The sequence below is a fragment of the Leiobunum rupestre genome, chromosome 3 (genome assembly GCF_980474605.1).
Source record: "Leiobunum rupestre chromosome 3, qqLeiRupe1.1.hap1, whole genome shotgun sequence".
NCBI classification, from domain to species: domain Eukaryota; kingdom Metazoa; phylum Arthropoda; class Arachnida; order Opiliones; family Sclerosomatidae; genus Leiobunum; species Leiobunum rupestre.
This window is the reverse complement of record NC_143386.1, coordinates 5,267,183-5,289,583: the sequence shown is the minus strand read 5'-3', so window position 1 is coordinate 5,289,583 and position 22,401 is coordinate 5,267,183. Positions and strand designations below refer to the sequence as shown.

The 22,401-nt window shown below is 42.4% G+C and overlaps 38 non-coding genes across 38 annotated transcripts; all 38 read left to right on the top strand.

The window, feature by feature from the left end:
* Positions 1–5,183: 5,183 nt before the first annotated feature.
* TRNAR-ACG (transfer RNA arginine (anticodon ACG)) lies at positions 5,184–5,256 on the top strand. The gene has a single exon. It is a non-coding gene; the product is annotated as a tRNA-Arg (tRNA).
* Positions 5,257–5,575: 319 nt separating this feature from the next.
* TRNAR-ACG (transfer RNA arginine (anticodon ACG)) lies at positions 5,576–5,648 on the top strand. Its single transcript has one exon. It is a non-coding gene; the product is annotated as a tRNA-Arg (tRNA).
* A 458-nt stretch (positions 5,649–6,106) lies between these two features.
* On the top strand, positions 6,107–6,179 carry TRNAR-ACG (transfer RNA arginine (anticodon ACG)). The gene has a single exon. It is a non-coding gene; the product is annotated as a tRNA-Arg (tRNA).
* A 1,970-nt stretch (positions 6,180–8,149) lies between these two features.
* On the top strand, positions 8,150–8,222 carry TRNAR-ACG (transfer RNA arginine (anticodon ACG)). Its single transcript has one exon. It is a non-coding gene; the product is annotated as a tRNA-Arg (tRNA).
* A 191-nt stretch (positions 8,223–8,413) lies between these two features.
* Positions 8,414–8,486, top strand: TRNAR-ACG (transfer RNA arginine (anticodon ACG)). Its single transcript has one exon. It is a non-coding gene; the product is annotated as a tRNA-Arg (tRNA).
* Positions 8,487–8,677: 191 nt separating this feature from the next.
* Positions 8,678–8,750, top strand: TRNAR-ACG (transfer RNA arginine (anticodon ACG)). The gene has a single exon. It is a non-coding gene; the product is annotated as a tRNA-Arg (tRNA).
* Positions 8,751–9,076: 326 nt separating this feature from the next.
* On the top strand, positions 9,077–9,149 carry TRNAR-ACG (transfer RNA arginine (anticodon ACG)). The gene has a single exon. It is a non-coding gene; the product is annotated as a tRNA-Arg (tRNA).
* A 60-nt stretch (positions 9,150–9,209) lies between these two features.
* Positions 9,210–9,282, top strand: TRNAR-ACG (transfer RNA arginine (anticodon ACG)). Its single transcript has one exon. It is a non-coding gene; the product is annotated as a tRNA-Arg (tRNA).
* Positions 9,283–9,342: 60 nt separating this feature from the next.
* Positions 9,343–9,415, top strand: TRNAR-ACG (transfer RNA arginine (anticodon ACG)). Its single transcript has one exon. It is a non-coding gene; the product is annotated as a tRNA-Arg (tRNA).
* Positions 9,416–10,007: 592 nt separating this feature from the next.
* TRNAR-ACG (transfer RNA arginine (anticodon ACG)) lies at positions 10,008–10,080 on the top strand. Its single transcript has one exon. It is a non-coding gene; the product is annotated as a tRNA-Arg (tRNA).
* Positions 10,081–10,138: 58 nt separating this feature from the next.
* Positions 10,139–10,211, top strand: TRNAR-ACG (transfer RNA arginine (anticodon ACG)). The gene has a single exon. It is a non-coding gene; the product is annotated as a tRNA-Arg (tRNA).
* Positions 10,212–10,271: 60 nt separating this feature from the next.
* On the top strand, positions 10,272–10,344 carry TRNAR-ACG (transfer RNA arginine (anticodon ACG)). Its single transcript has one exon. It is a non-coding gene; the product is annotated as a tRNA-Arg (tRNA).
* Positions 10,345–10,535: 191 nt separating this feature from the next.
* Positions 10,536–10,608, top strand: TRNAR-ACG (transfer RNA arginine (anticodon ACG)). Its single transcript has one exon. It is a non-coding gene; the product is annotated as a tRNA-Arg (tRNA).
* A 60-nt stretch (positions 10,609–10,668) lies between these two features.
* On the top strand, positions 10,669–10,741 carry TRNAR-ACG (transfer RNA arginine (anticodon ACG)). Its single transcript has one exon. It is a non-coding gene; the product is annotated as a tRNA-Arg (tRNA).
* Positions 10,742–10,932: 191 nt separating this feature from the next.
* Positions 10,933–11,005, top strand: TRNAR-ACG (transfer RNA arginine (anticodon ACG)). The gene has a single exon. It is a non-coding gene; the product is annotated as a tRNA-Arg (tRNA).
* A 192-nt stretch (positions 11,006–11,197) lies between these two features.
* Positions 11,198–11,270, top strand: TRNAR-ACG (transfer RNA arginine (anticodon ACG)). The gene has a single exon. It is a non-coding gene; the product is annotated as a tRNA-Arg (tRNA).
* A 60-nt stretch (positions 11,271–11,330) lies between these two features.
* TRNAR-ACG (transfer RNA arginine (anticodon ACG)) lies at positions 11,331–11,403 on the top strand. Its single transcript has one exon. It is a non-coding gene; the product is annotated as a tRNA-Arg (tRNA).
* Positions 11,404–11,461: 58 nt separating this feature from the next.
* On the top strand, positions 11,462–11,534 carry TRNAR-ACG (transfer RNA arginine (anticodon ACG)). The gene has a single exon. It is a non-coding gene; the product is annotated as a tRNA-Arg (tRNA).
* A 193-nt stretch (positions 11,535–11,727) lies between these two features.
* On the top strand, positions 11,728–11,800 carry TRNAR-ACG (transfer RNA arginine (anticodon ACG)). Its single transcript has one exon. It is a non-coding gene; the product is annotated as a tRNA-Arg (tRNA).
* A 59-nt stretch (positions 11,801–11,859) lies between these two features.
* TRNAR-ACG (transfer RNA arginine (anticodon ACG)) lies at positions 11,860–11,932 on the top strand. The gene has a single exon. It is a non-coding gene; the product is annotated as a tRNA-Arg (tRNA).
* Positions 11,933–12,254: 322 nt separating this feature from the next.
* Positions 12,255–12,327, top strand: TRNAR-ACG (transfer RNA arginine (anticodon ACG)). The gene has a single exon. It is a non-coding gene; the product is annotated as a tRNA-Arg (tRNA).
* A 60-nt stretch (positions 12,328–12,387) lies between these two features.
* On the top strand, positions 12,388–12,460 carry TRNAR-ACG (transfer RNA arginine (anticodon ACG)). The gene has a single exon. It is a non-coding gene; the product is annotated as a tRNA-Arg (tRNA).
* A 58-nt stretch (positions 12,461–12,518) lies between these two features.
* TRNAR-ACG (transfer RNA arginine (anticodon ACG)) lies at positions 12,519–12,591 on the top strand. Its single transcript has one exon. It is a non-coding gene; the product is annotated as a tRNA-Arg (tRNA).
* Positions 12,592–12,651: 60 nt separating this feature from the next.
* Positions 12,652–12,724, top strand: TRNAR-ACG (transfer RNA arginine (anticodon ACG)). Its single transcript has one exon. It is a non-coding gene; the product is annotated as a tRNA-Arg (tRNA).
* Positions 12,725–12,784: 60 nt separating this feature from the next.
* Positions 12,785–12,857, top strand: TRNAR-ACG (transfer RNA arginine (anticodon ACG)). The gene has a single exon. It is a non-coding gene; the product is annotated as a tRNA-Arg (tRNA).
* A 191-nt stretch (positions 12,858–13,048) lies between these two features.
* On the top strand, positions 13,049–13,121 carry TRNAR-ACG (transfer RNA arginine (anticodon ACG)). The gene has a single exon. It is a non-coding gene; the product is annotated as a tRNA-Arg (tRNA).
* A 192-nt stretch (positions 13,122–13,313) lies between these two features.
* On the top strand, positions 13,314–13,386 carry TRNAR-ACG (transfer RNA arginine (anticodon ACG)). The gene has a single exon. It is a non-coding gene; the product is annotated as a tRNA-Arg (tRNA).
* A 60-nt stretch (positions 13,387–13,446) lies between these two features.
* On the top strand, positions 13,447–13,519 carry TRNAR-ACG (transfer RNA arginine (anticodon ACG)). The gene has a single exon. It is a non-coding gene; the product is annotated as a tRNA-Arg (tRNA).
* Positions 13,520–13,710: 191 nt separating this feature from the next.
* On the top strand, positions 13,711–13,783 carry TRNAR-ACG (transfer RNA arginine (anticodon ACG)). Its single transcript has one exon. It is a non-coding gene; the product is annotated as a tRNA-Arg (tRNA).
* Positions 13,784–13,841: 58 nt separating this feature from the next.
* Positions 13,842–13,914, top strand: TRNAR-ACG (transfer RNA arginine (anticodon ACG)). Its single transcript has one exon. It is a non-coding gene; the product is annotated as a tRNA-Arg (tRNA).
* Positions 13,915–13,974: 60 nt separating this feature from the next.
* Positions 13,975–14,047, top strand: TRNAR-ACG (transfer RNA arginine (anticodon ACG)). Its single transcript has one exon. It is a non-coding gene; the product is annotated as a tRNA-Arg (tRNA).
* A 59-nt stretch (positions 14,048–14,106) lies between these two features.
* TRNAR-ACG (transfer RNA arginine (anticodon ACG)) lies at positions 14,107–14,179 on the top strand. The gene has a single exon. It is a non-coding gene; the product is annotated as a tRNA-Arg (tRNA).
* A 58-nt stretch (positions 14,180–14,237) lies between these two features.
* On the top strand, positions 14,238–14,310 carry TRNAR-ACG (transfer RNA arginine (anticodon ACG)). Its single transcript has one exon. It is a non-coding gene; the product is annotated as a tRNA-Arg (tRNA).
* A 458-nt stretch (positions 14,311–14,768) lies between these two features.
* Positions 14,769–14,841, top strand: TRNAR-ACG (transfer RNA arginine (anticodon ACG)). Its single transcript has one exon. It is a non-coding gene; the product is annotated as a tRNA-Arg (tRNA).
* A 59-nt stretch (positions 14,842–14,900) lies between these two features.
* Positions 14,901–14,973, top strand: TRNAR-ACG (transfer RNA arginine (anticodon ACG)). Its single transcript has one exon. It is a non-coding gene; the product is annotated as a tRNA-Arg (tRNA).
* Positions 14,974–15,164: 191 nt separating this feature from the next.
* TRNAR-ACG (transfer RNA arginine (anticodon ACG)) lies at positions 15,165–15,237 on the top strand. The gene has a single exon. It is a non-coding gene; the product is annotated as a tRNA-Arg (tRNA).
* A 193-nt stretch (positions 15,238–15,430) lies between these two features.
* TRNAR-ACG (transfer RNA arginine (anticodon ACG)) lies at positions 15,431–15,503 on the top strand. Its single transcript has one exon. It is a non-coding gene; the product is annotated as a tRNA-Arg (tRNA).
* Positions 15,504–16,094: 591 nt separating this feature from the next.
* Positions 16,095–16,167, top strand: TRNAR-ACG (transfer RNA arginine (anticodon ACG)). Its single transcript has one exon. It is a non-coding gene; the product is annotated as a tRNA-Arg (tRNA).
* The last annotated feature ends 6,234 nt before the right edge of the window (positions 16,168–22,401 follow it).

The following is a 22,401-nucleotide window of genomic DNA, read 5'->3' as shown; positions in this document are numbered from 1 at the left end:
CTTTATTGTAATGTTAAACTCCCATAGAGATTCCCCTAAAAAGAATAATAAACTGGCGGTCCAATTTTGGGTACATTAATTATTTCGGAGAGATAAAACTAATTCTGGCAAACTGCTGCGATTTATAGCGAATGGGGAAAAAGCCAATTTCTAGCGATTGGGATCGATAGTATGAGAGATAACAATTATGGTTGTTTTTATTGCCTAGAGATGGGGGAAAGCAACTGGTGATTAGAAGGGGTGAAAGCAATGGGGGAAAGGAGCTGGTGAACGAGAGATAAAGTATCCAGTGAATGGGGGTTGGGGGAAAGCAACCCGTGAACGGGAGAATCTGGTGAATAGAAATTCTGGTGATTAGAAATTCTGGTGATTAGAAATTCTGGTGATTAGAAATTCTGGTGATTAGAAATTCTGGTGATTAGAAATTCTGGTGATTAGAAATTCTGGTGATTGAGAGAGAGGCGCGGGTGGGGGAGGAACGGGAGAGGCGCGGGTGAACGGCGGGAGCCAAGCTACAGCTTTGTGTCTATTTGGTGATTGAGAATGAAATTCTCAATCACCAGATAGACACCCTTCTCTCTGTAACGGGTGTTTGGCTTCCGATCACATATACAAGGACTGTCCTAAGTTTGTTTGTTTCGGTTGCAAGCAACAGGGCCACACCGTTCGTAATTGTCCTCAGCGGGCTGGTAATGATAATTCCGCTGATAAGTCAGAGGGCGATGCGCCACAGGATACGGCTGACGTGGGTGTTAGTAAACCGGATGCTGCGATAATTAATCGTTCTTCTAAATTTAAACAGAGCGGTAGGCCTAACAGCAAGCGTCATCATTCAACGGACGACGGTGACGTCATTTCGTTTCCGTATCGCCGAAAGAGTTCCTCTATTCTTAAGTCCTCCCGCCTGACCGGTAAGCTTGCCTCTACGCCCAATTTGCCTCCTGGTGACGACTCTGACCCCATGGGGTCTGGAGGGCAGCAGTCTGATGGAGTTTTGGAAGATCACAACATGGCATAATTAATATGGCGTTACATTTTTTAACGCTAAATGTTAATGGATTGCGTGATAAGACGAAAATGGAACATGTAATAGCTTTTATAAAGGACTATGATCTCGTTTTTTTACAAGAAACCCACTGGCTCCCGGAACATGTAGCTATTTTTAAAACGTATTTTAGAGGTAAAGTTTTTATTGACCTGGATTTAAATAATGGAGGTTTTTGCGGTGTTGCAACTTTAATACGGCCAGGAATAGACGTCTTACCCCGCCGGGTGGTACATAAAAATACGGGGCGTTTTTTATTGACCTCATTAGAAATAGATGATACCTGTATCGACTATATTAATGTTTACGCTCCAAATGACGCAGCCTCCCGTTCAACATTTTTTAAAGAAATCGCCAATATTTGTAGTACGCTTCATCGGCCTTTTATTTTTGGCGATCTAAATGATGTCATGAACCCTTCAATGGACCGGCGCCCGGCAAATTTTCGCCGGGACCAGCATTATTCGTTACCAACCATGTCTGGCGAACTTTCATTGGTCGATGTTTGGCGTCACTACCATCCTTCGCAATTTGAATATTCGCGGGCTGGATTTGTTTTTGGGCGATATTTATTCTCCCGAATAGACTACTTTTTCGTTCGGCGGCCCGAACTAGCTCTTTTATCTCGTTGCACTTACATGGTTTCTCCTTTTTCTGATCATAAAGCCCTCATAGTGCAAATTGATCTGTCTGGTTCTCCGAGAGGGCCGGGAACTTGGGCTTTTTATTCCTCTTTGTTGGAGAATGATAACTTTCTCACTGGTTGTACTCGTATAGTGGAACGAAGCCAAACCTCAGTTGCCTACCGGGAAGATATTTTTCGGTGGTATGAAGATTTGAAAATATCTTTGCGTGATTACGCTATTTTTTACTCCAAACATTTGGCCTCGCAGCGTCGCGCGCATAAAACCAAATTGCAAATAGAGATTAATGCTTACCTTGCTCGTCGGAATTTGTCAGTTGATGAAGAAACCAAACTTATTGTTTGACGGAATCCCTTTCTCAAGTTACCGCCCATGAGTTCGTTGGTGCCGCAGTTCGTGCGAAAGCCCAGCACCTTTTAGCCGACGAAAAAACTACTGCTTTTTTTCTGCGCCTCGAAAATTTTCGGCAAAGGAAAAAAACGATTCAGTCGCTTACATTGTCCAGTGGCGAGATCACCCGCGACGGTACCACTATTCGTCAGAATATTTTTGAATACTATGCGAGGCTCTATGCTAAGGCACCGGTAGATCCCGGAGCTGGCGGGATTTTTTCTTCCTTGGTACAGGGAAGAGTATCAGAGGACAAACGGCGGAGCCTGGACAATACCATTGTCTGGTCGGAGATTGTTACGGCCTTAAAATCAATGAAGCGGGGGAAAAGCCCTGGCCGTGATGGCTTCACAGTCGAGTTTTGGTCATTTCTCTTGCCTTTAGTCAAGGAAGGTTTTCTTCGGGTTTTGGCCACGATTGCTCGGGATGGTGTACAATGACTGAGGGTCTGATTTTGCTTGTCCCGAAGTCCGGCGATCTCACTTTTTTGGCGTCTTGGCGTCCTATATCGCTGCTCAATGTAGCCTATAAAATACTCGCGAAGGTCTTTGCTAATAGGCTGGCACCTCTTTTGCCGGATATAATTTCTCCATGCCAGACAGGAGCGGTGAGAGGCCGGGACATATCGCAGACGCCTCGCTTCTTGCTGGATGCGACTGACCTTGTATCGGCAACAAACGCACCAGGAGTTTTGTTAAAACTGGATTTGGAGAAGGCATTTGATCAAGTGGACTGTTCCTTTTTGTTTGAAGTGCTTCGCAGTATGGGCTTTGGTGCTTTTTTCCTCAAATGGATTCAAGCCTTTCTAGTCCACGCCAAGTCATATGTCCGGGTCAATGGCTTTTTGACGGATTTTTTCCCCTGCGCCGTTCAGTTCGCCAGGGTTGCCCGCTTAGTCCCCTCCTCTATATCCTTTCGACAGAACCACTTTTCGCTGCGCTGTTGCGCAATCCGGCTATTCCACGGCTCCCGATGTTTGGTACCGGCCACTTACCTTTGCTGTTTGCGCACATGGACGATAATACGATTCTAACCAGTTCAACTGATGGTATGGTCGAGGCTATTCATGAATACGAGCGGTATGGTCGAGCGTCCGGAGCCAAATTAAACGTAAAGAAATGTCAGGCGCAGTGGCTTGGGTCGTATCGCAATCGCCTTCCGATGGTGATCTCTGGGGTGTCCATAAGTGGCGACCCACTGATGATTTTGGGGATTTATTTAACGAACGATGGTCAAGAATTGCTCCGTCTTAACTGGAACCCCCGAATGGACAAGTTCTCCGGCACTTTACGTTCGTGGAAACAACGTCGTCTTACGTTAACGGGCAAAATTGTCGTCATTAACGTGCTGGCGGCTTCCACGCTTTGGCATACTCTGAGCTCGGTAGATTTGCCATTAGCCTGGGCACAAAGATTTAAAACGGCGGTGATGGATTTTATTTGGGGTCCTGGCATGCTTCACGTGGATTAAGAAACATTAATTCGTCCGAAATCTGAAGGGGGGTACGGCCTCGTCGATTTCCAGCTGAAAAACCTCGCGTTCCGTTTAAAAGAAATTAAAGGCTTTATCGGCGACTCCTCTGATTCCGCGATGAAGGACGTCTCACGGTTTTTGCTCTCTTTTTATGGCGGTTATGAGGGCATTGGCTTTCAAGTCTTTCGGCTTCAGTTCGACCAGAAACTATTACCAAGGATGGTTCCCCGGTATCGCAGTATTGTTAGCGCGTGGAACAGATTACTTGTCGCCAATGAATGGACTGTTTTACCGCACGCGAATCCTGTCTTTGAGCCGATTTTTCTGAACCCGCAAGTTACCGGTTTTTCCGCGTCGGCGCAAGAGAGAGCTACTTTCTTGAATCCCGGCAAGCTCGTTTTTAAAGTTTGTTTAAAACGCTTCTATTATTTGGTTTTTCATCATATTGCTACGGCGTGGGCTTGTGGCGAAACGGATAACGCTTCTACCTACGGAGCAGTCGAATCCTTGCAAGCTCGTTTTTAAAGTTTATCTAAAACGCTTCTTTTATTTGGTTTTCATCATATTATTACTGCGTGGGCTTGTGGCGCAACGGATATCGCGTCTGCCTACGGAGCAGAAGATTCCAGCTTGGCAAGCTTGTTTTTAACGTTTTTTTAAAACGCTTCTATTATTTGGTGTTCCATCATATTGTTACTGCAAGGGCTTGTGGCGCATTGGATAACGCGTCTGCCTACGAAGCAGAAGATTCCAGGTTCGCATCCGGGCAAGTACGTTTTTTCAGTTTATTTAAAAAGCTTCTATTATTTGGTTTTCCATCATATAATAACTGCAAGGGTTTGTGGCGCAACGGGAAACGCGTCCGCCTACGGAGCAGAAGATTCCAGGTTCAAATCCTGGCAAGTTGGTTTTTTCAGTTTATTTAGAACGCTTCTATTGTTTGGTTTTCCATAATATGCTAACTGCGTGGGCTTGTGGCGCAATGGATAACGTGTCTGCCTACGGAGCAGAAGTTTCCAGGTACGAATCCTGGTAAGCTCGTTTTTTCTGTTTATTTAAAACGCTTCTATTATTTGGTTTTCCATTATGTAGTAACTGCAAGGGTTTGTGGCGCAACGGATAACGCGTCTGCCTACGGAGCAGAAGATTCCAGGTTCGAATACTGGCAGGCTCGTTTTTCAGTTTATTTAAAACGCTTCTATTATTTGGTTTTTCATCATACAGTTTCTGCGTGGGCTTGTGGCGCAACGGATAACGCGTCTGCCTATGGAGCAGAAGATTCCAGGTTCGCATCCGGGCAAGTACGTTTTTTCAGTTTATTTAAAAAGCTTCTATTATTTGGTTTTCCATCATATAATAACTGCAAGGGTTTGTGGCGCAACGGGAAACGCGTCCGCCTACGGAGCAGAAGATTCCAGGTTCGAATTCTGGCAAGCTAGTTTTTAACGTTTTTTAAAACGCTTCTATTATTTTATGTTCCATCAAAACGTTACTGCAAGGGCTTGTGGCGCAATGGATAACGCGCCTGCCTACGGAGCAGAAGATTCCAGGTTCGAACCCTGACAAGTGGGTTTTTTCAGTTTATTTAAAACGCTTCTATTGTTTGGTTTTTCATCATATTGTTTCTGCGTGGGCTTGTGGCGCAACGGATAACGCGTCTGCCTACGGAGCAGAAGATTCCAGGTTCGAATCCTGGCAAGCTCGTTTATTTAAAACGCTTCTATTATTGGGTTTTTCATCATATTGTTTCTGCGTGGGCTTGTGGCGCAATGGACAACGCGTCTGCCTACGGAGCAGAAGATTCCAGGTTCAATTCCGGGCAAGCTGGTTTTTTTTAGTTTATTTAAAACGCTTCTATTATTTGGTTTTCCATCATATGTCAACTGCGTGGGCTTGTGGCGCAACGGATAACGCGTCTGCCTACGGAGCTGAAGATTACAAGTTCGAATTCTGGCAAGCTAGTTTATAACGTTTTTTTTAAAACGCTTCTTATATTTGGTGTTCCGTCATATTGTCACTGCAAGGGCTTGTGGCGCAATGGATAACGCGTCTGCCTACGCAGCAGAAGATTCCAGGTTCGAGTCCTGGCAGGCTCGTTTTTTCAGTTTATTTAAAAAACTTCTTTTATTTGGTTTTACATCATATATTAACGCAAGGGCTTGTGGCGCAACGGATAACGCGTCTGCCTACGGAGCAGAAGATTACAGGTTAGATTCCTGGCAAGCTCACTTTTAACGTTTATTTAAAACGCTTCTAATTTTTGATTTTCCATCATATTGTTACTGCAAGGGCTTGTGGCGCAATGGATAACGCGTCTGCCTCCGAAGCAGAAAATTCCAGGTTCGGATCATGGCAAGCTCGTTTGAAAAGTTTCTTTAAAATGCTTCTATTATTTGGTTTTTCATCATATTGTTTCTGCGTGGGCTTGTGGCGCAACGGATAACGCGTCTGCCTACGGAGCAGAAGATTCCAGGTTTATATCCTGGCAAGCTCGTTTTTTCAATTTATTTAAAACGCTTCTATTATTTGGTTTTCCATCATATTTTAACTGCAAGGGTTTGTGGCGCAACGGATAACGCGTCTGCCTACGGAGCAGAAGATTCCAGGTTCAAATCCTGGCAAGCTCGTTTTTTCTGTTTATTTAAAACGCTTCTATTATTTGGTTTTCTATCATTTCGTTACTGCAAGGGTTTGTGGCGCAACGGGAGTTGCGTTCGAGCTTTTGGAGAGTGCAGGTCGTTCGATTTTGCACTCCGTGTTTTCGTCGCGCTAAGCCTAAGCGGGGTTTTTTGCCAATTTATTTTTATTTCGGTTATTATTCGTGCATTTAATTCAATAGTTGTTAATTTATTAATTTGGTAATCCCTCCTGGGTGTTTCTACCCAGGATGGACGCATTCAAGAGATCGGTTTTTATTGATTTTAAACGAAATCTACCAAGTTTTGAAGTTGTGTCTACGGCGGTGATTGCGAACTTTGGTCTCGATTGTGCTTCTGCTTTAGTTGTCTGTGATGAGGGAGGTTACATTCTCACCTTGAAGACTTTGGCCGATGTCGAGGGCGTTATAGATTCGGGCTTGGATATTGATGGTGAGATATATGAAATTTCAAGCGTTTCTGCGAAGACTGTGACTGTCGCCTTTTCGGACTTACCGGAGTTTGTGACTGATGAAGCCGTTTTATCCAAATTAACGTCGCTTGGCTGTGAAATCAAGGGTCCGCTTGTGTGGCATAAAAAGGCATCATTCTATTGCGGACTTCGTACCGTTCGTGTTACCTTACCTGAGAATCTGTCATCATTACCATATCGCTTACGAGTTGCCGATGCTCTTGGTCGAGAGAAGTTTTACGCTGTCCGACATGATTCTCAGTTGAAAATATGTAATAAGTGTTATTCTCCTGACCATATTTATCGCCATTGTCCTGATTTCAAGTGCTTTAAGTGCCAGAAGCAGGGACATGTTGTTCGGGAGTGTCCTTTATGGCCCCGGATGGCATCCCGTGATTTAGAAGCGGCGTCTGGCGGTGGTGGTGACGGTGAAGCGATGGTCGTCGATCCTGCCTCAGTCGCTATTCCTCAAGGTTCTCCGGTCCGGGCCGGTAGCGGTGTATCTTCCATCGTCGATGCCGGGGTGAAGTCTGATCCACGTCGGAGTGCTAAGCATTCGATGTCGTCCAGCGATGGCGATGTCGGTAAGAAGCTGTCTTCTTCTTCTGGCTCTGCTACGAAAGTTCAAAAAGTTCCCGTTGCTATGCGTCTGTACCCTTTCGCGGGTCATCGCCGGCCTGAGTGGTGGCCTAAGGAGGTTGCTTGGCCGCCATCTTCGGAGAACGAATATTTTGCTCGGGTGTGTCGGTATCAGGGTAAGCCTGTTACCAGTCCTCTGTATAAGGACTTTGTGATCCCGGATGATTACGGTTTCAAAGTATAAGTTACAAATTAATGGTGATGGATTTTCTTAATGTTTTGCGGCCTCTTTTGTGTTCTGTCGGCTCTAAGCCTTTGCTGCTCATTTTCAATAAGGAGTTTTTTTTTTCGTTAATTTATTTCTTCTTAATCGTCTTTAATGCTGTTTCAGATCTAATTTTGCCTATTTTTGTTCATGAATTCTTTCTACAACATGTACTGCCTAATAGTGTTTGAAACGTTGCTTTATTTTTTTATTTCTCACTATTGTTTAATCAATATTATCTAGTCGTATTTCTTTCTTAATCGATGTTCATTTTCGCGACCGATTTTTCAAATGTTACTTCGTATTTTTTTCTTGTTCTATTATCTTGTTGCATTTCGCTTTTTGTATCATACACGCGTCGTGTATTTTTTAATGATATAATTTAAAAAAAAATAAAAAAAAACGCGTCTGCCTACGGAGCAGAAGATTCCAGGTTCGAGTCCTGGCAGGCTCGTTTTTTCAGTTTATTTAAAACACTTCTATTATTTGGTTTTTCATCATACAGTTACTGCAAGGGCTTGTGGCGCAACGGATGTCGCGTCTGCCTACGGAGCAGAAGATTCAAGGTTCGAATCCTGTCGAGCTCGTTTTAAAGATTATTTAAAACGCTTCTTTTATTTGGTTTTCATCATACTGATGCTTCAGGGGCTTGTGGCGCAATGGATAACGCGTCTGCCTACGGAGCAGAAGATTCCAGGTTCGAGTCCTGGCAGGCTCGTTTTTTCAGTTTATTTAAAACACTTCTATTATTTGGTTTTTCATCATACAGTTACTGCAAGGGCTTGTGGCGCAACGGATGTCGCGTCTGCCTACGGAGCAGAAGATTCCAGGTTCGAATCCTGTCAAGCTCGTTTTAAAGATTATTTAAAACGCTTCTTTTATTTGGTTTTCATCATACTGATGCTTCAGGGGCTTGTGGCGCAATGGATAACGCGTCTGCCTACGGAGCAGAAGATTCCAGGTTCGAGTCCTGGCAGGCTCGTTTTTTCAGTTTATTTAAAACACTTCTATTATTTGGTTTTTCATCATACAGTTACTGCAAGGGCTTGTGGCGCAACGGATGTCGCGTCTGCCTACGGAGCAGAAGATTCCAGGTTCGAATCCTGTCAAGCTCGTTTTAAAGATTATTTAAAACGCTTCTTTTATTTGGTTTTCATCATATTGATGCTGCAGGGGCTTGTGGCGCAATGGATAACGCGTCTGCCTACGGAGCAGATGATTCCAGGTTCGAGTCCTGGCAGGCTCGTTTTTTCAGTTTATTTAAAACACTTCTTTTATTTGGTTTTTCATCATACAGTTACTGCAAGGGCTTGTGGCGCAACGGATAACGCGTCTGCCTACGGATTAGAAGATTCCAGGTTCGGATCATGGCAAGCTCGTTTGAAAAGTTTCTTTAAAATGCTTCTATTATTTGGTTTTTCATCATATTGTTTCTGCGTGGGCTTGTGGCGCAACGTATAACGCGTCTACCTACGGAGCAGAAGATTCCAGGTTCGAGTCCTGGCAGGCTCGTTTTCTCAGTTTATTTAAAACACTTCTATTATTTGGTTTTTCATCATACAGTTACTGCAAGGGCTTGTGGCGCAACGGATAACGCGTCTGCCTACGGAGCAGAAGATTCCAGGTTCGGATCCTGGCAAGCTCGTTTTTAAAGTTTATTTAAATTGCTTCTATTATTAGGTTTTTCATCATATTGTTTCTGCGTGGGCTTGTGGCGCAACGGATAACGCGTCTGCCTACGGAGCAGAAGATTCCAGGTTCAAATCCTGGCAAGTTCGTTTGTTCAGTTTATTTAAAAAGCTTCTATTATTTGGTTTTCCATCATATGTTAACAGCAAGGGTTTGTGGCGCAACGGATAACGCGTCTGCCTACGGCGCAGAAGATTCCAGGTTCGAGTCCTGGCTGGCTCGTTTCTTCACATTATTTAAAACGCTTCTATTATTTGGTTTACCATCATATTGTTACTTTATGGGCTTGTGGCGCAACGGATAACGCGTATGCCTACGGAGCAGAAGATTCCAGGTTCAAGTCCTGGCAGGCTCGTTTCTTCACATTATTTAAAACGCTTCTATTATTTGGTTTACCATCATATTGTTACTTTATGGGCTTGTGGCGCAATGGATAACGCGTCTACCTACGGAGCAGAAGATTCCAGGTTCCAGTCCTGGCAGGCTCGTTTCTTCACATTATTTAAAACGCTTCTATTATTTGGTTTACAATCATATTGTTACTTTATGGGCTTGTGGCGCAATGAATAACGCGTCTGCATACGGAGCAGAAGATTCCAGGTTCGAGTCCTGGCAGGCTCTTTTCTTCACATTATTTAAAACGCCTCTATTATTTGGTTTACCATCATATTGTTACTTTATGGGTTTGTGGCGCAACGGATAACCCGTCTGCCTACGGAGCAGAAGATTCCAGGTTTAAATCCTGGCAAGCTCGTTTTTTCTGTTTATTTAAAACGCTTCTATTATTTGGTTTTCTATCAGTTAGTAACTGCAAGGGTTTGTGGCGCAACGGATAACGCGTCTGCCTACGGAGCAGAAGATTCCAGGTTCGAATCCTGGCAAGCTCGTTTTAAAGTTTATTTAAAACGCTTCTTTTATTTGGCTTTCATCATATTGATGCTTCAGGGGCTTGTGGCGCAATGGATAACGCGTCTGCCTACGGAGCAGAAGATTCCAGGTTCGAGTCCTGGCAGGCTCGTTTTTTCAGTTTATTTAAAACACTTCTATTATTTGGTTTTTCATCATACAGTTACTGCAAGGGCTTGTGGCGCAACGGATGTCGCGTCTGCCTACGGAGCAGAAGATTCCAGGTTCGAATCCTGGCAAGCTCGTTTAAAAGTTTATTTAAAACGAGTCTTTTATTTGGTTTTCATCATATTGATGCTTCAGGGGCTTGTGGCGCAATGGATAACGCGTCTGCCTACGGAGCAGAAGATTCCAGGTTCGAGTTCAGGCAGGCTCGTTTTCTCAGTCTATTTAAAACACTTCCATTATTTGGTTTTTCATCATGCAGTTACTGCAAGGGCTTGTGGCGCAACGGATAACGCGTCTGCCTACGGAGCAGAAGATTCCAGGTTCGGATCCTGGCAAGCTCGTTTTTAAAGTTTATTTAAATTGCTTCTATTATTAGGTTTTTCATCATATTGTTTCTGCGTGGGCTTGTGGCGCAACGGATAACGCGTCTGCCTACGGAGCAGAAGATTCCAGGTTCGAATCCTGGCAAGCTCGTTTAAAAGTTTATTTAAAACGCTTCTTTTATTTGGTTTTCATCATATTGATGCTTCAGGGGCTTGTGGCGCAATGGATAACGCGTCTGCCTACGGAGCAGAAGATTCCAGGTTCGAGTTCAGGCAGGCTCGTTTCTTCACATTATTTAAAACGCTTCTATTATTTGGTTTACCATCATATTGTTACTTAATGGGCTTGTGGCGCAATGGATAACGCGTCTACCTACGGAGCAGAAGATTCCAGGTTCGAGTCCTGGCAGGCTCGTTTCTTCACATTATTTAAAACGCTTCTATTATTTGGTTTACCATCATATTGTTACTTTATGGGATTGTGGCGCAATGAATAACGCGTCTGCATACGAGCAGAAGATTCCAGGTTCGAGTCCTGGCAGGCTCGTTTCTTCACATTATTTAAAACGCCTCTATTATTTGGTTTACCATCACATTGTTACTTTATGGGTTTGTGGCGCAACGGATAACGCGTCTGCCTACGGAGCAGAAGATTCCAGGTTTAAATCCTGGCAAGCTCGTTTTTTCTGTTTATTTAAAACGCTTCTATTATTTGGTTTTCTATCATTTAGTAACTGCAAGGGTTTGTGGCGCAACGGATAACGCGTCTGCCTACGGAGCAGAAGATTCCAGGTTCGAATCCTGGCAAGCTCGTTTTAAAGTTTATTTAAAACGCTTCTTTTATTTGGCTTTCATCATATCGATGCTTCAGGGGCTTGTGGCGCAATGGATAACGCGTCTGCCTACGGAGCAGAAGATTCCAGGTTTAAATCCTGGCAAGCTCGTTTTCTCAGTTTATTTAAAACACTTCCATTATTTGGTTTTTCATCATACAGTTACTGCAAGGGCTTGTGGCGCAACGGATAACGCGTCTGCCTACGGAGAAGAAGATTCCAGGTTCGGATCCTGGCAAGCTCGTTTTTAAAGTTTATTTAAATTGCTTCTATTATTAGGTTTTTCATCATATTGTTTCTGCGTGGGCTTGTGGCGCAACGGATAACGCGTCTGCCTACGGAGCAGAAGATTCCAGGTTCAAATCCTGGCAAGTTCGTTTGTTCAGTTTATTTAAAAAGCTTCTATTATTGGTTTTCCATCATATATTAACTGCAAGGGTTTGTGGCGCAACGGATAACGCGTCTGCCTACGGAGCAGAAGATTCCAGGTTCGAATCCTGGCAAGCTCGTTTAAAAGTTTATTTAAAACGCTTCTTTTATTTGGTTTTCATCATATTGATGCTTCAGGGGCTTGTGGCGCAATGGATAACGCGTCTGCCTACGGAGCAGAAGATTCCAGGTTCGAGTTCAGGCAGGCTCGTTTTCTCAGTTTATTTAAAACACTTCCATTATTTGGTTTTTCATCATACAGTTACTGCAAGGGCTTGTGGCGCAACGTTTAACGCGTCTGCCTACTGAGCAGAAGATTCCAGGTTCGGATCCTGGCAAGCTCGTTTTAAAGTTTATTTAAAACGCTTCTTTTATTTGGCTTTCATCATATTGATGCTTCAGGGGCTTGTGGCGCAATGGATAACGCGTCTGCCTACGGAGCAGAAGATTCCAGGTTCGAGTCCTGGCAGGCTCGTTTTTTCAGTTTATTTAAAACACTTCTATTATTTGGTTTTTCAACATACAGTTACTGCAAGGGCTTGTGGCGCAACGGATGTCGCGTCTGCCTACGGAGCAGAAGATTCCAGGTTCGAATCCTGGCAAGCTCGTTTAAAAGTTTATTTAAAACGAGTCTTTTATTTGGTTTTCATCATATTGATGCTTAAGGGGCTTGTGGCGCAATGGATAACGCGTCTGCCTACGGAGCAGAAGATTCCAGGTTCGAGTCCTGGCAGGCTCGTTTTCTCAGTTTATTTAAAACACTTACATTATTTGGTTTTTCATCACACAGTTACTGCAAGGGTTTGTGGCGCAACGGATAACGCGTCTGCCTACGGAGCAGAAGATTCCAGGTTCGGATCCTGGCAAGCTCGTTTTTAAAGTTTATTTAAATTGCTTCTATTATTAGGTTTTTCATCATATTGTTTCTGCGTGGGCTTGTGGCGCAACGGATAACGCGTCTGCCTACGGAGCAGAAGATTCCAGGTTCGAATCCTGGCAAGCTCGTTTAAAAGTTTATTTAAAACGCTTCTTTTATTTGGTTTTCATCATATTGATGCTTCAGGGGCTTGTGGCGCAATGGATAACGCGTCTGCCTACGGAGCAGAAGATTCCAGGTTCGAGTTCAGGCAGGCTCGTTTCTTCACATTATTTAAAACGCTTCTATTATTTGGTTTACCATCATATTGTTACTTAATGGGCTTGTGGCGCAATGGATAACGCGTCTACCTACGGAGCAGAAGATTCCAGGTTCGAGTCCTGGCAGGCTCGTTTCTTCACATTATTTAAAACGGTTCTATTATTTGGTTTACCATCATATTGTTACTTTATGGGCTTGTGGCGCAATGAATAACGCGTCTGCATACGAGCAGAAGATTCCAGGTTCGAGTCCTGGCAGGCTCGTTTCTTCACATTATTTAAAACGCCTCTATTATTTGGTTTACCATCACATTGTTACTTTATGGGTTTGTGGCGCAACGGATAACGCGTCTGCCTACGGAGCAGAAGATTCCAGGTTTAAATCCTGGCAAGCTCGTTTTTTCTGTTTATTTAAAACGCTTCTATTATTTGGTTTTCTATCATTTAGTAACTGCAAGGGTTTGTGGCGCAACGGATAACGCGTCTGCCTACGGAGCAGAAGATTCCAGGTTCGAATCCTGGCAAGCTCGTTTTAAAGTTTATTTAAAACGCTTCTTTTATTTGGCTTTCATCATATCGATGCTTCAGGGGCTTGTGGCGCAATGGATAACGCGTCTGCCTACGGAGCAGAAGATTCCATGTTTAAATCCTGGCAAGCTCGTTTTTTCTGTTTATTTAAAACGCTTCTATTATTTGGTTTTCTATCATTTAGTAACTGCAAGGGTTTGTGGCGCAACGGATAACGCGTCTGCCTACGGAGTAGAAGATTCCAGGTTCGAATCCTGGCAAGCTCGTTTTAAAGTTTATTTAAAACGCTTCTTTTATTTGGCTTTCATCATATTGATGCTTCAGGGGCTTGTGGCGCAATGGATAACGCGTCTGCCTACGGAGCAGAAGATTCCAGGTTCGGATCCTGGCAAGCTCGTTTTTAAAGTTTATTTAAATTGCTTCTATTATTAGGTTTTTCATCATATTGTTTCTGCGTGGGCTTGTGGCGCAACGGATAACGCGTCTGCCTACGGAGCAGAAGATTCCAGGTTCAAATCCTGGCAAGTTCGTTTGTTCAGTTTATTTAAAAAGCTTCTATTATTTGTTTTCCATCATATATTAACTGCAAGGGTTTGTGGCGCAACGGATAACGCGTCTGCCTACGGAGCAGAAGATTCCAGGTTCGAATCCTGGCAAGCTCGTTTAAAAGTTTATTTAAAACGCTTCTTTTATTTGGCTTTCATCATATCGATGCTTCAGGGGCTTGTGGCGCAATGGATAACGCGTCTGCCTACGGAGCAGAAGATTCCAGGTTCGAGTCCTGGCAGGCTCGTTTCTTCACATTATTTAAAACGCTTCTATTATTTGGTTTACCATCATATTGTTTCTTTATGGGCTTGTGGCGCAATGAATAACGCGTCTGCATACGAGCAGAAGATTCCAGTTTCGAGTCCTGGCAGGCTCGTTTCTTCACATTATTTAAAACGCCTCTATTATTTGGTTTACCATCATATTGTTACTTTATGGGTTTGTGGCGCAACGGATAACGCGTCTGCCTACGGAGCAGAAGATTCCAGGTGTAAATCCTGGCAAGCTCGTTTTTTCTGTTTATTTAAAACGCTTCTATTATTTGGTTTTCTATCATTTGGTAACTGCAAGGGTTTGTGGCGCAACGGATAACGCGTCTGCCTACGTAGCAGAAGATAACAAATTCGAATCCTGGCAAGCTCATTTTTAAAGTTTATTTAAAACGCTTCTATTATTTGGTTTTCTATCATTTGGTAACTGCAAGGGTTTGTGGCGCAACGGATAACGCGTCTGCCTACGGAGCAGAAGATTCCAGGTTCGAATCCTGGCAAGCTCGTTTTAAAGTTTATTTAAAACGCTTCTATTATTTGGTTTTTCATCATATTTTTACAGCAACGGTTTGTGGCGCAACGGATAACGCGTCTGCCTACGGAGCAGAAGATTCCAGGTTCGAATCCTGGCAAGCTCGTTATTTCTGTTTATTTAAAAAGCTTCTATTATTTGGTTTTCTATCATATATCAACTGCAAAGGTTTGTGGCGCAACGGATAACGCGTCTGCCTACGGAGCAGAAGATTCCAGGTTTGATCCTGGCAAGCTCGTTTTTAAAGTTTATTTAAAACGCTTCTTTTATTTGGTTTTCATCATATTGATGCTGCAGGGGCTTGTGGCGCAATGGATAACGCGTCTGCTTACGGAGCGGAAGATTCCAGGTTCGAGTCCTGGCAGGCTCGTTTTTTCAGTTTATTTAAAACACTTCTATTATTTGGTTTTTCATCATACAGTTACTGCAAGGGCTTGTGGCGCAACGGATAACGCGTCTGCCTACAGAGCAGAAGATTCCAGGTTCGGATCATGGCAAGCTCGTTTTTAAAGTTTATTTAAAATGCTTCTATTATTTGGTTTTTGATCATTTTGTTTCTGCGTGGGCTTGTGGCGCAACGAATAACGCGTCTGCCTACGGAGCAGAAGATTCCAGGTTCGAATCCTGGCAAGTTCGTTTTTTCAGTTTATTTAAAAAGCTTCTATTATTTGTTTTCCATCATATATTAACTGCAAGGGTTTGTGGCGCAACGGATAACGCGTCTACCTACGGAGCAGAAGATTCCAGGTTCGAATCATGGCAAGTTCGTTTTTTCCGTGTATTTAAAATGCCTCTATTATTTGTTTTTCCATCATACGTTAACAGCAATGGTTTGTGTCGCAACGGATAACGCGTCTGCCTACGGAGCAGAAGATTCCAGGTTCGAGTCCTGGCAGGCTCGTTTCTTCACATTATTTAAAACGCTTCTTTTATTTGGTTTTCCATCATATTGTTACTTTAAGGGCTTGTGGCGCAATGGATAACCCATCTGCCTACGGAGCAGAAGATTCCTGGTTCAAATCCTGGCAAGTTGGTTTTTTCAGTTTATTTATACGTTTCTATTATTTGGTTTTCCATCATATGTTAACTGCGTGGGCTTGTGGCGCAACGGATAACTCGTCTGCCTACGGAGCAGAAGATTACAGGTTCGAATCCTGGCAAACTCATATATAACGTTTTTTTTAAAACGCTTCTATTATTTGGTGTTCCGTCATATTGTCACTGCATGGGCTTGTGGCGCAATGGATAACACGTCTGCCTACGGAGCAGAAGATTCCAGGTTCGAGTCCTGGCAGGCTCGTTTCTTCACATTATTTAAAACGCTTCTATTATTTGGTTTACCATCATATATTAACTGCAAGGGTTTGTGGCGCAACGGGAAACGCGTCTGCCTACGGAGCAGAAGATTCCAGTTTGAATCCTGGCAAGCTCGTTTTTTCTGTTTATTTAAAACGCTTCTCTTATTTGGTTTTCCATCATATAGTAATTGCAAGGGTTTGTGGCAAGGGGGTCGGCACCGGAAGTCCCCGCTTCCTTCCCCCTTCCGGCAGGTGGCGTGGGGGGGTCGGAATTTTCCTCCCCATCGAGGTCATTGACCTCCGCAGAGTGGCGCGCGCTGATTGGCGCGTAACTACGCGGCGCGGGGAGCACGTGGTTACCTGCGCGCTGATTGGCTGGCGCGGCGCGGTACGGGGACCACGTAGTTACCACGCGCGTGTACTGCGCGCTAATTGGCTGGCGCGAAATTATTCAAAATGGCGCTGATTGGTAGGCGTTTTGGCGCGAAAAGGGGTCAGTACTCCTTTAAAGGAATTCCCAGGCTCGCTATACTCGGGCATTGTTAAAGTGGTGACAGGTTTGATTGATTACGAGCAGGTGTTTATCGAGGAATGCGCCGTTGCTAGGTTACCCAGTACGCTGTTAGAGGAAACTCTAGATTTGTATTCGGGACGATTTCGTTGTATACGTAAATTTCGAAGAAAAAATGGCTACGGTAAATAGCCACGATGTTCCTTTAAAATTTCTTTCGGAAAAAAAACGATTAATGAGTTTCGTTAATTGGAAGGTACCAGGTGTACATAAATCAGACTTGGCCGCGCAAGGGTTTTATTCGTTACCAGACAGCGTTTCGGTCAAGTGCGCCTTCTGTCCGCTAGTCATAACCGACTGGAAAAGCGTAGCACTCATTCGACACTTGGAAAAGATACCGCTTTGCCCTTTCATGAAAGGAGAATCTGTAGGAAACGAAACGAATCTCGAGTAGGAATGACGGTAGTTTACTTGGTAGGACGAACAACTTTGTAAATAGCAAATTAAATAGTCACGAGTTCGAATCCCCTCCAAATAAGAGACCGTCATTCTTTTTATAAAAATGGACGACTTTTACGTAACTCTACCGAGTAACGCCTCTAGCGACCTCTATCCGGCGAATACTCAGTCAAACTTTAAAGTAAACTTGGGTCGTTCTATAACACTACCGGACAAATTTGTTGTTGGCGTGTCGGATGTAATTTTGCCTCCCAACTGGGAAAATATCACGGATAAAACTAATAATTTTCAATTAAAAACGGTGGCGGTTGACTATTATAAAAAACGACCTTACACTTATAAAATCTCATTAAAAGTCGCTAAATTGGAAGCCGAAAAAGACACTGCCGGATTAGTCATCAAATATAGTCTGGTTAAAAAAGTTGTACGCGCTATTAACGAAGGAATAAGGGAAAATGGACTGGACGCCTACATTTCGTTCAAAATCTGGGAAAAACCCGATGGACTTTATTGGATTTACGATCCGACAATACATAATCCGGCTGACCCGACCAAGAAAAAGAAGACCAATTTCGAGTTATTTATTCCTGACGGACCTTTGAAAGAACTGTTATGTTTCGAGAGCAAGGATGACACGGGATATCAATCGGGGGTATATCAGCCGTCAAAACCGGTAACCCCCTATACGAGGAGTATAATTTTAAATCATCTAAATTATATTGAAATCAAAGAAAATCATCTACGCGATATGACTTTTACACGCAACGTAGAAGTTGACTGTAATATTCCGATTGGAACTTATTTAAGTATTCAAGCAATATTAGACGCCATGTCAAACACTATCCCTGATCACGTGAGAAACCTTGTTCATTTCGGTATAAACCCCAATGGCACCATCCATGTAGGAGCAGATCACGGGGCTGTGACTATTTTCTTCAAATCCAGTAAGAAAGGCTTAGGCGAATTATTAGGATTTACGGATTTTGATTTTGACCTGGTTGGTCACGACAGTACTTATCCGGCCGATTTATCTAGAGGCGCGAGTACGCTTTATCTATATTCGAATTTAATATATCCCCAGTATACCGGAGATACTTTCGCTCCTCTCATGAAAATTATACCGTTAGCGAGCAATGATCAGTCTAGTAATAAGTCTATTATATACGACAAAATAGACTATTACCCGGTTAAATCAAGAGAGCTAGAGTTGATCGAGATAGACTTAAAAACTGATTTTGGAGAAAATTTGATATTTAACAAGGGGAAGACGGTCGTTCGACTTCATTTCAAGAAAGATGTCAGAGAGTGACAGTTATTTCCGTTAATATAAGTCTCAATATGGGGGGCGAGTGTTTGCCGGCCCGGTTTACCAGAGAGGGCGTGGTTTGGGTGGAATATTTAAGAAATTAATGAGATATATTACACCGATGGTAAAACCTTTGCGCAGCGAAGCGCTAGGTCTCGGAAAGCGTATGTTCGGTGATTTGGAATCCGGTGTATATCCGCAATTGGCTATCCGCAACAATTTACGATTAGCCGGAAGCAATTTGTTACATAAAGCCGCTGACAGAATGAGTAAGCCCCAGTCAGGCAGTGGAACTCGTAAGAGACGCGCGCCACCTAGACAACGGAAAAAGAAAACGAAAAAATCAAGGACTAAAGACGAATTTTTGGGATAAGAAACAATGGCGCTTCGAGAAGGCATGCTAAGTTCCTTAGACTTGTTCGAACGACCCGTGTTAAATACCAACATATTAGCTACGACCGAAATACGATATCTACCCACGAATAACTTGACCGACAATGGACCTCTCGAATTTTTTATTCCGGCATCTGATGATTTATACATTGATTTATCCAAAACTATGCTCAAACTAAAAATGAAACTCGTGCATTTCGATGGTACAGACGTACCAGCCACTGAAGTAAAAGTCGAGGTCACGAATAATCTTATTGGAACTCTTTTTCGCAAATCGACGCTTATCTGGGCGACACGTCTGTACAATCTACAAATAATCTTTCGGCGTATAACGCGTACTTGGCGAAATTGCTGAATTTTGGTGAAGACGCTAAAAAAACGAAACTGGAGAATGGAATGTTTTATATGAATTTGAGCTGTAAACAGCAAGACATGTGGGAACCTCTTTTTAACAATGATCGTAACGGAATGCTGAAGAGATGTGCGCGAACGAAAGAATCGACCACGTTTGAGTTAATGGGCCATTTACCCCTCGATATTTGCCACATGTATAAGTTTATTGTCAATCAACTACCCGTAAGTTTTCGCTTCGTAAGAAGCCCTCGTTTAACTTGTATAATAGCTTTAGATCAAGGAAAAGATTATAAGCTAATTTTAGAACAGGCGTATTTATATGTTACTAAAGTCAAGGTGGCTCCGCAGATAGGTTTAGCCCACGCTAGGATGTTAGAAAGCGGAATACCAGCGATATATCCCATTACGCAAACAATTATGAAAAGTTTTTCTATCGCTCAGGAACTGAAAAACATAAATCGCGATAACGTAATACTCGGGAGAATACCAAAAAAGGGCCGTTGTAGTTTTGGTCAATGAAGAAGCTTTTAACGGGTCATTGACCACAAATAGCTTGCAATTTGAACATTTAAATATCACCGACGTATCTTTGTCAGTCGGACCGGATAGATATCCTCCTGACGGCTTTCAAATGGATTTCGCAAATTCAAATTACTGTTTACCTTATCAGGATTTATTCGAGTCAATGGGCATAGCTTCCGAAGATAGGGGTAATTATCTAAATTTTGCGAATTTTAAGGAGGGGTACACGGTCTTTAGTTTCGATATGACGGCGGACCAGAACGCCTCGGCTGATCATACGAGTATTCCTCGACAGGGGTCTCTACGTTTAGATGTTCAATTGAAAGACCCCCTACCGACTAATGTCGTGCGTATAATGTACCTTGAATTTGATAACGAGATTTTAATTACCCGGGACAGAAAGGTGATTTATAGTATCGAATAAAATTAGACACCCTGTTTTCTATTCGATTAGTTCGACGCGAGCTTTTTTTTTGAGAATGACACCACCCATTTTCTCTCCAACCAACTCGACATTTTTTTATCGGCGAATCTCGCGGAGCCTGAAATTTTAATTAACCGTCAAGGACATAGAAAATTTGTCAATTTTAGCGTAAAAGTGTGGAAGAATCTCCGGAACTATGAACAAGAAATTGAAAGATTTTTCAATAACACTACAGAAGCTATACGTTTTCATAGCTGGTTGTCGGATAATGTCAAGTTGGAAGGGTTCTTCTGCCAGCGTGGAAGAATTATTGATATTCACGGCTATATTCGCGGGTCTAATTCAAATTACGACGTTGTGTATTCCTCCGCCAACGGGGTTGCCCTGGATAAAGAAGCCTGGGACCGTTTGAAGATAATCCGTACGAGTCTCGATAAAGAAATAACTGACCGAAAAGACGCTTTTGAAGGAATGAAAATGTCTATTTTAGACGAATTAAAAAGTGTATTATTTACGTTAACCGAGGCATGCCCAAACCTGCCCTGCCATAATCAATTGACCCATCACATTAGCTGTAAAGCGATCGCGTCACATTTCTGCGAAAGACTCGAAAAAAATGTCAAGATGGCGATACCCCTCATGAACTATGACAAAGAAATTAAGGCGTTTTACGTGAACTTTCCCGACTATAAACTGGGGGTAAAAAAGTTATATCATTATATCATGCAAAATGAATCAGAAATTTTATCAGAGTTGATGTATTAAAAATTTCCATTAAAATGTATAAAAATGTAAACTTTTCTGGTCTTTCATTTAATAATGTAGCACACTTTGAACTGTTAAGACATGAATATAGAATCTATTTATTTTCACCCAGAAAATCCCGGAAGTCTGGGAGGACTAAAACGTTTATCCGAACAATTACCCTCTATTTCCAAGAAAAAAATTAAAGATTGGGCGCTCACCCAAGACGCCTATACGTTGCACAAAGATAGAAAATTTAATTTTCCTAGAAATAGGACTTATGTCACGAGCTTGGACGAAGAACATCAGGCTGATTTAATCGAGTTAAACGAATTTAAAAATATAAATAAATTTAATTATATTCTTACTAATATCGATATTCTGTCCCGATATTTATTCGCTATTCCCGTGAAAACCAAGAGAGCGAGCGATATCTTAGAGGTTTTCAAAAAAATCCACAAACAACGTAAGCCTTTGAAAATTAACACTGACCAAGGCTCTGAATTTTTAAATCGTACCGTGCAACGCTATTTCAAGGACCAGGGGATTAAGCATTTCGTTTGTTACGGCGATAAAAAAGCACAGTATGCGAGAGAGTGAATAGGACGCTTAAAAATAAAATTTACAGATTTCTTACCAAAAGTAAAGGAAAAAAATTATAAAAGAATTACCAAAAATTGTAAAGCCTTATAACGACAGCGTTCATCGCACGACGGGATTTAGACCTAGCGAAGTAACATTAGCCAATGAGCATCTTGTTTGGCAAAAACTTTGTGGAAAGAAAGCGAAACGAGAGGAACCGAAATTCAAGATTGGCGATCACGTGCGCCTATCAAAAACCAGCAAAGTATTTCGTAAGGGATTTAGAGGATATTGGGGCAAAGAGGTTTTTACTATATCGAAGGTGATAAATAAACCCCGCCCACTCTACCATATCAAGGACAAGAATAACTAGAAAATATTGGGGTCATTTTACCCCGAAGAAATTCAAAGGGTTTTGCCATGAATACTTTTCAATTGGACGCCTTTTTAAAATGCAACCCGAGAACCAAACCTTTTTTTCTGGGCACATTTTCCAAAGATACTTTACCTCGAGATTGTCCAAAAAAAAAGCCCTTTTGTTTGGTGGCCAATGTACAAGACTCATTCATGACGGGAAGCCACTGGATAGGAATCTTCGACAATGCTAAAAATAGGAAAGGACAACGCACGGGAGATTTGTTTTGTTCTTTCGGTAAACATTTTGATGTCTACGGTTTTAAATTGGATCATTTAGCTCAGAAATGGTTTTATAATAAAAATATAATTCAAGATATGAACCAAGAAACTTGCGGTTTGCACGTCGCTTCGTTTCTGTTAAATAGGTCCATGGGATTAAGCTATAAGAAAATTTTAAAAATGTATAATAATGAAATATATATTAACGAAGTAATTTCGCTATTGGCATTGTGTGTACATTTATTTAATCACGAAAACAGATTTTGTAATCAATAGTGCTTAATAAACATTTTTTTTACAAAATT